The 12386-nt window shown below is 29.6% G+C and overlaps 1 long non-coding RNA gene across 1 annotated transcript; it reads right to left on the reverse strand.

Moving 5' to 3' along the window:
* Window positions 1-2985: 2985 nt before the first annotated feature.
* On the reverse strand, window positions 2986-7781 carry LOC132929782 (uncharacterized). The gene is made up of 3 exons (XR_009662155.1): window positions 6837-7781; window positions 4192-4470; window positions 2986-3220 (listed from the first exon to the last, which is right to left on the reverse strand). It is a non-coding gene; the product is annotated as an uncharacterized LOC132929782 (long non-coding RNA).
* Between the last annotated feature and the right edge of the window lie 4605 nt (window positions 7782-12386).

Here is a 12386-nt window from a genome sequence, read left to right on the forward strand (position 1 = left end):
TGTATTGTCTTTCAATAAAATCAATAAAACATCATCATGAAAATAATAATCATGAAATCACGAACTTTGACAACATAAACCAAACGTTTTCATTTGAAAACTTTTTATATTTTTAAAGAAATCTCGTAACTATAAGGCGTATCCATACTTACTTTAAAATAAAGTAACTCTATATACGTTCATCGGTTGAATCTGCTATGAAAACAGTCACCTTAGTTACCATAATAATATTATAAAAATTATATACCGTTTTACTATAATAAAGCGTTTCCTTATGTTCGGACGGCATTGTTTCTAATTCTCAGACATTGACGTATTTTTTATTCGTCGACTCTTCTCAAACGCGCAGGCGCGCGCGCCTGCTCGAATTGGATATTATAATAATTATGTTATTATCATTGCGTCCCAACCCCGATAACCTTCGGACATTGCTCCGAAATGATAAGTTTATCTTTTGCAATGATCAGACGATTCGGGCGACGTGTAATCTCGTTCACTCGTATGCGTGTGTGTGAGCGCATATATGTGTATCGCTATATTATTATTATACACTAAATATACAGAGCGTAGATTGAAATAATTAAACATGTGATTTATATTATATTACTATGATGTACACGAGTGACGGAGATTCAATTGCCATTTTGCTCGATACCCGCGGGTCATCGTCGTTGTAATAGTCAATCAACCAAAAACGATCTATAATATTATATAATTATATAAAAAAACATTTTTAACTATTCAAAAACAAAAACACGTGTGTATATTATATATAGAAAGTCTGTGTGGTAAAAGAAAAACTAAACGTTTTGAATGTATTATAATATCCATCATAATATATAGGATGTCCTGCGAGGACTTACAATAATTCTATTGTTATTATTTTTTTTTTTAATAAAACCCACAGGGACAAGGACAACAAGTATTTTATATTTTAATTTAATTTAATTTTTGGTAAAAAAGTAAAAAAATTATTTTTATTTAATTATTTTCAAAAAAAAAAAATCGAATATAGTTATTTTGCAGTTTATTTTTCTGAAAATGTTGACGTTTCAATATTTTATTTTCATTAGAATGGTAAATATTTTTTTTTAGTATTGATAATATTTTTGTATTATTTTATGGGCATGAGCTCGCGGGCCACATGTTAAATAACACTTATATGGTATTTATTAATAATTCTCAATTTTTCTTTAAAATAAAAAAATATTAAAAATCAAGATGTTAATGATAATAAAATGTTATAACACCAACATTTTTAGGAAAATAAACTACAAAATGACCGATTCTTTTTTAAAAATTATTTATTAAAAATTATTATTTAACTTTTTTATCAAAACATTAAATTAAATTAAAATATGAAATACTTGTAGTCCTTGTCCCTGTGAGTCTTATAGCAAAAAACAAAATTATTATATCTTCATTATTTAAGGAAATATCGCAACGGGTAAATTCACGCGGGACACCCTGTACCTACATATATATATTATATATTTGTATACCTATAAATACCTAACCTTGTTGAACTCCACATACCATCGAGAAGATAACGTTGACAAACCATTGCAGTATGCCAACATCCGGGATGTCTAAAAAATTGGCAAGAAATAATTAACCTACCTCGACATTTTTTTGTTATAATGTTGAAAATGTTCAGACGAACAACACTGGATTTTTCCATGTCAATTAGTGATATTATATTATACTGTATTATATTACAGATTTACGGACGTAAGTTCTATTCATTAGTCATAACCAATACCTATTTACCATTTAGATATTTTTTACGACCCAAAACAAAAACAAACTGCAGATACACGTATTGGTTTTCAGCCGATAAAAACAATTACAATATGATATCCGATAATATGAAAACGTCAAATATTCGAACCGTTATTGTTTTGGTAATAGCTAATTTCTCCCGTCTTGTTTTGATCGGACAGGTTGTTTGAGGAATGTGTAATTATAATATTTTAATGTACAGAACGTAGTACAATGGGCGCCAGTGTCGTATATCGATGATTTTTCCTTGGTTACTGAATTTTCATTAAACCATTTTACTTATCATTGTTATATAAATTCAACGTATATTATAATATATTATTATACATAATATCATAATACCTCGGTAAATCAATTAATTATTTATCTAAACGTAGAAAATCATAAATTATGAACTTGAATAAAATCCGCATAGAATATTCTTATTTCTCGCAATTTAACATAATACCCGTAGTATATACATAATATTAATAATTTGTATAGGCAAATATTATTATAACTATTACCTACTTAGATTATTAAATCGATGTGATTTATATTATAGGTTAAATTATTATTCTAAATCACTACGAGTATTTATCTATTATTGCTGAATGTTAATTAAAATAAATATTGCACGAATATTATACGCAGATGATAATGTCCGGTATTGTGTCTTCGATATCGATTAATAAAAAAGTGATTTAAAAGTCTAAATTCTATAAAATAATGACGTATATATATATATATATCAATTGTCGTTTATCAACAAACAACGATTGAAATAGCAGGCGCACTGTACGTTTTCATGTATATATAAAGCAAATTGTTGTTAAATGATAATCGATGTATATGATATTAGGTCAGTGAATGTAAAAAAATTCAAAATATGTTTTAAAAAATCATTTGTTTTCTAATATATTAAATTAGTGCCAGGTTTTTTTTTTATATAGGAAGGGGTGCAAATAGACTGTATACAATGAACATTTGCCAAAAATAAAATACTACCTAGTAAGTTTATCGAGAGTATTTGACCGTTTTATACACAAGTTAAATAGGGTATACATAATTGATTAAAAAATGTGAAATCTTTGCGATATTATTCGTGGGGTACTGTTAAACGGCAACAAATAAAAAATAATAATTTGTTGAATGGTACTGGTTTTCGGCCTAATGACCAAGATTGGACAGAAAACGTTGAATTACTTATGAACACAATACAAATTAATTTTCTAAATAAATATTATATATTTTATATAAAAATATCAAAAGTTTTAATTTTATACAAATATAATAAAATTAATTAAATAATACAAATATTACACGTAAAAATAAAAAAAAACAATATTACAAGCACATACTTCGAAAACAGTATAAATAAAAAGTGGTCGTCTTCAAGTAGTATTCGTAATTCAAATGAATTTTCTGACTAAACTGTATAACTAAATACGATTTTAATCTGGAAATAAACAATAAAAGAAAATATAAATACAAAATCAATACAATAATATGAAGGTTTGGTACACAATAATATTTGGATTATAAACGAATGGCGAATTATTATATGATAAACGATCCACGAATTATTTATTATATACTTATATAATATTATTCCAATTGCTACGGTTAAATAGGATTTAGTATTATCGACGTTTATAGGTATACGCTATGCCGCTATGGCGTTATATAATATTATAAATAAGATACAGGCCTATCCGTTCATTGACTCGCTGTTTTCAATTAGTCCGCGCGCGTGCGTCGTCTATTCGTCCGAAATGTCACCGTGTTATATATTCGTATTTTATAATTTTTAGTTTTTACACATTATTATATGTAATATACTAATATGTGTAACGTGTATCACGTTCAGACAGAGGATAACAAGGGAATTTTCACTGTACCCTCCCCCCCACCGGATTTTGAATTCAAACCAATGACTTCCCGTATGCCCAAAGTTTGTGCAGGAATTTAATCGTGATATTTAATAACTTAACATCACACGAAATCCCCGAATAGCAATATACCCATAATAAATTCCACAGTGATAGTCGATAATATAATAGATATTGTAATAATATAATAATAATTGCTGCATTTTTCTAATTATTTAAATATTCATTATTTGGGGTTTTGCTTTATTATAATACGCAATTTGTAACAAAATTATTTTATTTTTGAATTTTTTTATGCAACCACCGACAGTACCGATTTGGTCGTTTATCGAAATTTCAGTAAAGGTATAACTTAAAAATAATAACGTGTCTCATTTATATAATGAGACATAATTATGACGGAAAAACGTATAGGAATGCAGCGAAATCGTATCGATCGATGTAAACATATATTCTTCCATACGATTAACGATGTTTAATAATTGTAAAGTAATATCATGGAATATATTATATAAATATAACCACAAACAATGCTCACCTGTTTTTACGTAAATCAGATAGCTGCTGACGATGTGTCGTCGTCGTCGTTCATTTTTCCGCAGAACGCGAATCCATCTGTGCATGGTCGTCGGTTTAATATGACGATGATTATGATGATGATTGTGATATTATACATAATATAGTCCAAATCCGTTTTGACTAAATTGACGGTGAAATGGACCAACAGAATACGCCGCGTGGGTACATAATGTAACAATGTGGTTATATTGCGATCCAGACGTTGTACTGTTTATAAATTCGGACGACCAACAAATAGCTGTAAAAAAAACAACAAAAAAAGTACATGAGTAACATAACCAAAATAATCATGATGGCGCGCGGTGTGTGATTATCGGAGTTGGTAAATCGTTTCCGCAAAAAAGGTTACGGTCCTTACTTCATTACACGTAAATTGAAACCAAAACATTTAAAAATACATGAAAAATAATACATAATATATTATTTTTATAAGTCATGGAACAAAAAGTAGAAAAGTTATCCAAAAAGTAACATATACTATATTATAAGAAAAGGTGAAAGAATTTAAACGGAAATTGTTATATATAAATTATGTCTGCTAAAATACATTTATTTTATTTACTCAATTTTATATGATATAAATAACATAATATCAATATAAGTATTATATCTGTCGGTTGAACGCAAAACGGTATTAATATAATATAAGGTATGTATAATATTATGTACGAGTACATTAAAAAATTTGAAGATTTTTGTTTGTATTTTAAAACTATCGCATGTATGGCAAGTATATAGCCTATATAGGTGTCCATGCTATACACTATATGCTACATGATTTAGAATCTCAAAGATTCGAATTCCACCGATGGTCGCTAGTTGTTTTTATTGGAAACGGTCACTATAATATACTACCTATACAAAGTTCAACATTTTACACGCGCACGTCGCACATATACATGGACACACGGAGCGTAATATTTGTATTTTTCTAGGCGGCGGCGGCATTCTCCGCCAGAGGTCAACGCAACGAAAGACGCGTTTTTTTTTTTAAGAATCACATGATAATTTTCAAACAATAAAACAACGAAACCGTACAGGAAAAAAACCGGCTACGGCCTACGAGGAACGCGACCTGCAATCAACGCGATCGCATTTTAGCGGTTTTTGTCCCATAGTCCTTGACCATCGTCTCCGTCGCGGATCCACACGGGGACGGGGCCGCATTCTACATTATATAAATCCTGTGCATGCTAATGGTATACGGTAAATTCAGTTTTCCCGATCGCTTCATCACGCCGACTACAGAAGTATGTGTATTGCTATTAATAACCCACAGAAACCCGTCCTTATCAATCGCATAAATTGGTTTCGTGATAAAATGTCAAATATGCGGTGCGCGCATACCAGCGCCGCCGTTCGTTTATTACACATAACGCGGTATGATTATCATATTTTTATTAACATATAATAATTATCAGTTATCGTCGGCCCGGTCAGCCGTATTTTTCACGAAAATCCATATTATCTGCGTTTACGCGTACCGTACCTATGTACTGTAACTAATTGATTTTCGATTGCACGTACCTAATTAATATTGTAACAACGTTTTCTTAAGCAAACAAAACAACGAGAGAACGGACAAAACATCGTCTGCAATTATAGATATAAATATAATATACATTATACCGCACGGTATCATAATGTTATAATATATGCAAACGTACTTTAATCTACATCGATTTTCGTAATCGACGATAAAAATACTACGGTAAAACTATATAGGTATATATCAACTAATAATATTATATTGGGTGTACGTGTGTAAATTGATTTTAAAACGTAACAGATTATCGTAAGTATTACAATATAATATAAACTTCCGTTAAGGCTTTCGAGTTTTTTTTTCAATTTTTGTTTTTGAGGCATCGTTAAAACGAGACGAATAGAAAGAATAGGAAAGGCACGGCATCGTATACAGGAAATTGTCCTCAAATAAACGGATGCATGCACGAATCGAATATTTAACAAGCGTAACGCTTTTTACGTTGTATGATGTGCACGGATTATGCAGGAGATTAGCGAGTTTATACGGTAATAAAAAATATTAACTATAAAATAAAAATGACCGAATTTGAACAATTGTTATGGATAAGTCCGCACGTCCAACACGTCTCGACCCCGTACACGTATACAACGACCTTTTCGTTTCGGTTCAATTGCGATGTGTACATAAACATAATATCATTAATATCTATATAGGCCATGTAATATAATATTAATTTTTATTATAAATTACGTTTTATTATCATTATAGCAATCACTGCCTTCTACGGATGTAGTTATTAGGCCGGAGTCTGACTATCGCGAACACACGGACATGATTGAAAAGGTCTAATAATGTAAATAAAATAAAAATCCTAGTAGGCCGTGGTCAAGCATACTAAGCATCACCGTTAACCTCAGATAACTTCGATTTATTATGTATTTTGACATAACACAACATTATATATATATATTAGGTTATTAGTGTGATTCAATAAAAAAAACATGTAGCAATAGTTGTAGTATACGGACACATATATTTGTTATATTGTACTTAATTTTGGGTAAAAACCGTTAATCGCGCGTTTTAAAAATAAGCAAAAAATATCAATGACTTACCTCGCGAACTCCTGGAGACGTATAGTGGAATACTTGTACGGCATATTATATAAATATATTTACAATCGGCGAATATATAATAATTATCATTTATCATAATATTGAGTACGGTGTCTTCGTTTGTAGCCGCGATTATTTTATATTATACAGCTATACAATACTATACTATAGTTGTTGATCGCGGTACGAGGGTACGTAACGTGCGGTGAACGTATATACTATATATGTATATCATAGGCATATATTATATTGTATTCTTCGGCGGTGCAGCCGCAGCGCAAATCTCTGGCGTGACAGATATGTATGACACAATAATATATTATATATAAGTAGGAACATTTTCGGACGGACATTTTTTGTAGCGTTATTCTACACGGCCGTACGCGAAAAAAAATACCGATGATCGAATTTCGTCTAACGCCCGACCGTGGCTAGTGTTTGCGTCGCTTGTCCGTCACCGCCGCCGTTGTCGTTGTCCTGTTACTTCCGGCGTGCTTTTTCTTGTTCAGCATAGCGTCGAACTTCCTCGTCTTATTCGAGTTGATCGACAGCAGCTTGTCGATCACTTGTCTGATGGTGGAGTGTTTTCTGATCCACGGGTTCGGGTACATGTCGGACGGCCGATACGGAGACGCGTATGTATCTACTTAAATTATTATATTATATTACGTGTATTATCGTAAACCGATGACAAACGCCGAAACAAACCGTCGCGTAAATTACTGTTATCGACGATAGAACAACGATCGTCGTGAAACGGATAATATACACGAGACGGAAAACAATGGTAACGGGAAAAAAAAACAAATGTCGCGTACGGAAATCAATCTATGTTATGTTCGCCGAATATCCAAGAACTGTGATTGCGAAACCCGGTCGTGTAATGGCAATTGCGGTTCCTCTGATATTGACATTGAACTCGGTACTGACCACGAGCGATCGCGCGGCCGGCCGTTTTATAAAAAAAAATATCGCATTGACCGTGTGCTCGCGCGTGCGCCAATCGCTCGACGGCGTCGGCGGTCGTGGAGGTGGTTGATGGCGGCGGCGGCGGCTGGGCGGCGAGACTCGTTAATCGTTAGTTATACGCATAGATTATTATTATTATTATTACCTACAAATACATCATAATATTTTATAATATGCATAACATAATAATATAATATTTTCGATTTCTTATATCATGTTATCTCATATGACGTAAACACTAGACATGGTCGCCTCCCCCCTAAAAAATATTAAAACAAAAAGGTTTTTGTCATTCCGTTGGTTTGATAATATTAATCTTTTATAATATTATTATAAGTCAAAACTGTACAATTAATAAATAATATCGAGTTCAACAAAAATATTACAAATAATTGAGTCTACGTATTTGTTTGTTAAATAGTGATACAACCAGTTTGTGCATATTTAATTACTTAATGATAATATAATATAGTCTAATGATATAATAATAATTATTATAATTTTATAAAAGTGTACTGTAAATTTTTGTTCTACACTGATATCATATTCATTTTATTTTAACGTATTCATTTTTAGCACAGTTTCCCTCTGTATATTATTATGATCCCCGTTGTAAACACTGTTATTGTTTGTCTGACACTGATGATTTGTTAATTCAATTCGAAAATATGCGAATGCGAGAGTGATGTTTTCTAGTGATTTCCGGTCGACCGAGAATCCGGGAGTGTCTGGGTTTTTCCCGTTTTCTAGCACGTCGTATGAGCCACTCGACTACAACTGTAAACCGGTATTCCGGAAAACACGATTTTTATTATTATTTTTTCTTGGTCACTCGCCATAAATATATAATATGTAGAGATAGTGCATTATTTTTTTTTAATAATAGGTATTATTAGGTACCTACGCGTATTACCATACTCTCGAAGAAGAAAGCGCACAGCGGGGACATACGTACAAACTACAAAGGTACTAATCCATGTGTGTCTATACAACAATGATAAACAGTTTTTAAAAAAAAAAAGATATTCTTGCAAATCCGGAATTATTTATGAAATCGGACAACTATTAGGTAAGGTAGGTAGGTATACCGTATACCTACTGTTCATAAAGGTTCCGAACGTTTCTCCTTTCGTTTTTAAAAAAAAATGTTTCACCAGATTTCATCGGTGTCATCTCAACGGAATAATGGATTAAAAGTTTATTTTACTCGTAAGATTTCAAAATACTATTATTTGTGGTACAAAATTATGGTGCGAAATAATTTAAAAAAGAATAAAAACTGAACAAACTAGAAATTGATATTTTAAATATTCGTACTTACTATTCAATCTTTCTACTAAAGAAGGGTATTGTACCAAAATTACCAAAATTTAATATGTAAAAAGACAAAACTTAAATATAGGCAACTCCTTTATATAAAATTGTGTACAGCAAAGAGTGTCCAGAGTTTGAAGAATTACATTTGTTGTATACAATATAATAGGTACCTGTATACGACATACGAGTAAGACATATTTTTTAGTTGAATTAAATTGGTGTATATTAATAAGCTTAAATTGTAATTTAATTATGTTTAACACGAAGTCATAAAGATTTTTGATGGTATAGACTATAGAGTTCGGTGAAGAAAGTAGATCGCGATACCATCTCTTTTTAGTATTTGGGGTGAGCTACCGGTCATTCGATATTATGCTGGGATGTTTGAGTGACCGAGGAGTATGTCCTGTGATAATGCCTGTACAATTTTATAACAATTTTTAGTACTGTATTCATTTTTAAGTGTAGCGTTTGATTAGATGTAAAGAAATAAGCTTTTGTCATTAAATTAAAGATTTTATTTTGGGTTATTTAAATTTTATTAAATTTAATATTTTTGTGGAACCCTAAATTTAAATGCCATACACCCAAATTGGTTTTAGAAGAGTTTCGTAAAGATTACGTTCAGTGTGGAGTAAAAGTTTTGATTTTATATATTATAATGAAATATTTAAGGATACCAGGATAGGTATAGACAATAATTTTGTTTAAGTTTGGTGTTGTAGATATGGTAAGCACAGCCACACGGGTAAAATTTTTGACGAAATATATATAAGTTATTGTAGTACATATTATATAGTTTGTAGTTAAATTTTGTGTTTGAGAGTAAAAGTACTAAAAGTAATTTGGTTGGGCTTACTTTCGTTAATTTTAACTTTTCAATTTTTACATTTTAAATGACATTATCGAGTTTCAATACGAGATAGATGAGATTTGTAAAATATTATAATATGTTATATTATTATTACAGTACACAAATAGTATTGTATCGTATACCTACTCTTTAATTTATATAGAAATGCAATATTTGTATAGTAGATATGTCATAACATACCTTACGAACGTAAATTTAATATAAAATTTATAAATCCGATCAAAATGTTTTCGTGACATTCATATATAAATCTATGATAGATACATTTTTTTAGTAATCAATTGCTATGCTATTTTGATGTACGATTTATTAAAGTATAATAGTTAATTATTATAATGATATGTGGTTTAATATTATGTAACCGTTTCTTCAATACAAAAAACTCACAAATAACCACGATCAATAAATATACGGTCATTTTCTATTTATATCTTTCATTCTAATTTTTATATTTAGAGTTAAGTTATTAAAAATAATTTATGCACCACGGAAAACGCTGTCATGTTTTGTTTATTAGGTTAGTATTAAGATTTCACAATAATAAATCCACATACTTACATGCGCATAGTATTTTCATATAAACAAGATATTATGTTATTATGTACCTGCGACCTGACCCTTAACAATCTGTGATGTTTAAAATAATAATTGTTGCATTTCGGTTCCACCAAAAATATTTCTCTTAAAAAACTACCAATGCTTACCCTCTACATAGTTATTTAAATAACTGTGTAATACAATAATAATGGTATTGTTATTAGAATATAAACTATATTAAAAACATCAATCTATTGAAAAGATTTCTTTTTATAACAAAATAAATTGATCTTATAATTTGTAAACAATTATTAGTTATTACTTCAGTGGTTTGATAGTAATAATAAGACATATACAGGGTGGTTATTTTATTAGTAAATACTAAATACTAGTAAACAAACGTTATTATTTTTTATATAGTTTAAAAAAATATCGAAAATAATTATGATTTTTAAAAATTGTTGATTTAATATATTTAAATTATCTAAAAAAATGAAATCTGATCTTTTTTAAGAAAATAAGGGCTTAGCTTTTAAATAATCGCTCTCTTCTACAATTACAGTATTAATATAGTCAATATAGTATAATATAGTATTTTATACAATTCGATTGATAAAGGAAACGTTGCAAAACATCGGCTATACTTAGAAACAATAATAATTATTAATAAATTACTATATTACATAGATTAAGAAATAATATTATATTATATCATATATAGGAGTCGTAATACAATGTGAAACCGTAATGGTTTTCATATTCTGATAAAAAAAAAAATTACAACAAATCGATATAAATTATTGCAAAAAAATATTTTCACATAATCTTGAATTGCGCGTTAACATGCGGTTTTCTCGAATTATATTACTGCAATAGAGCAATATAATAACATAATAATATGATATAAAACATATTGAAACCATAAATTAACCTATGGAAGATGAATACACGTTGTTATTGGCTATAATACATATTATTATTGTTAACCATATGAAATAGTAGGAAGTGAAGTGGACATCAAAATATTGACATCATCTGAAATCGATCGTTCATCGTCGAATTCGTGTAAAAAACTATAATAAGTAAATTTGCATCACTCGCACTAATTGCGTTTCAGTGTTTTATGAAATATTGAATAATTCTGTATAGGACCATTATTTTTATATGCGTACAGGTACTGATATAATTAATTTTCGACCGTGTTGTACAACATTTATACGCTGTGGATTACATTGTATTGTAATAATTAAATCAATTATCCATAAAATTATGATTCGTAATACTGAATAAAGTTGGAAGAAAAATAATTTATTTTATTGATCTGTAATATTGAAAACGTGTGTTTGTGCTATTTCAAGAGTATTCGATTCCAAAACATACAATTCAACGCTCAATATTACAGTTATAATGAACCTATAGGAGTTGAATGCTTCGGTCTTGTAACAACCTCTATGATTTTGATTTCAATTATGATCGTGAACCAAAACTTCGACATTTATGTTTAGATTTTTAAAATATAATTGATTGCATGCTTAATTTTTTTTTCTTATATTATTTTCAAATTGAATAACTGGAATTTTTTTCATTATATTATTAACAACTATTTCTTATTACAGTTTTTGTTGTATTATACAATCTTAATTTAATCTATATCATAATTCATAAGTAATTCTTTGTAGTTTGTACACTCTATTCCTTTGAGCCTTGAACGTCAAATAAATAAATAAATAAATATTATTAAGAGTTGACAGTAATAAAGACAATTCGTATTTGAAAATATAAGTTTGTATCGCCACAGTCACTTAAAAAGTTAAAAATCTTCTGTGGTCATACGAGTTCAAAGAACCTCTCAC

This window comes from Rhopalosiphum padi, chromosome 4, assembly GCF_020882245.1.
Source record: "Rhopalosiphum padi isolate XX-2018 chromosome 4, ASM2088224v1, whole genome shotgun sequence".
NCBI lineage: Eukaryota > Metazoa > Arthropoda > Insecta > Hemiptera > Aphididae > Rhopalosiphum > Rhopalosiphum padi.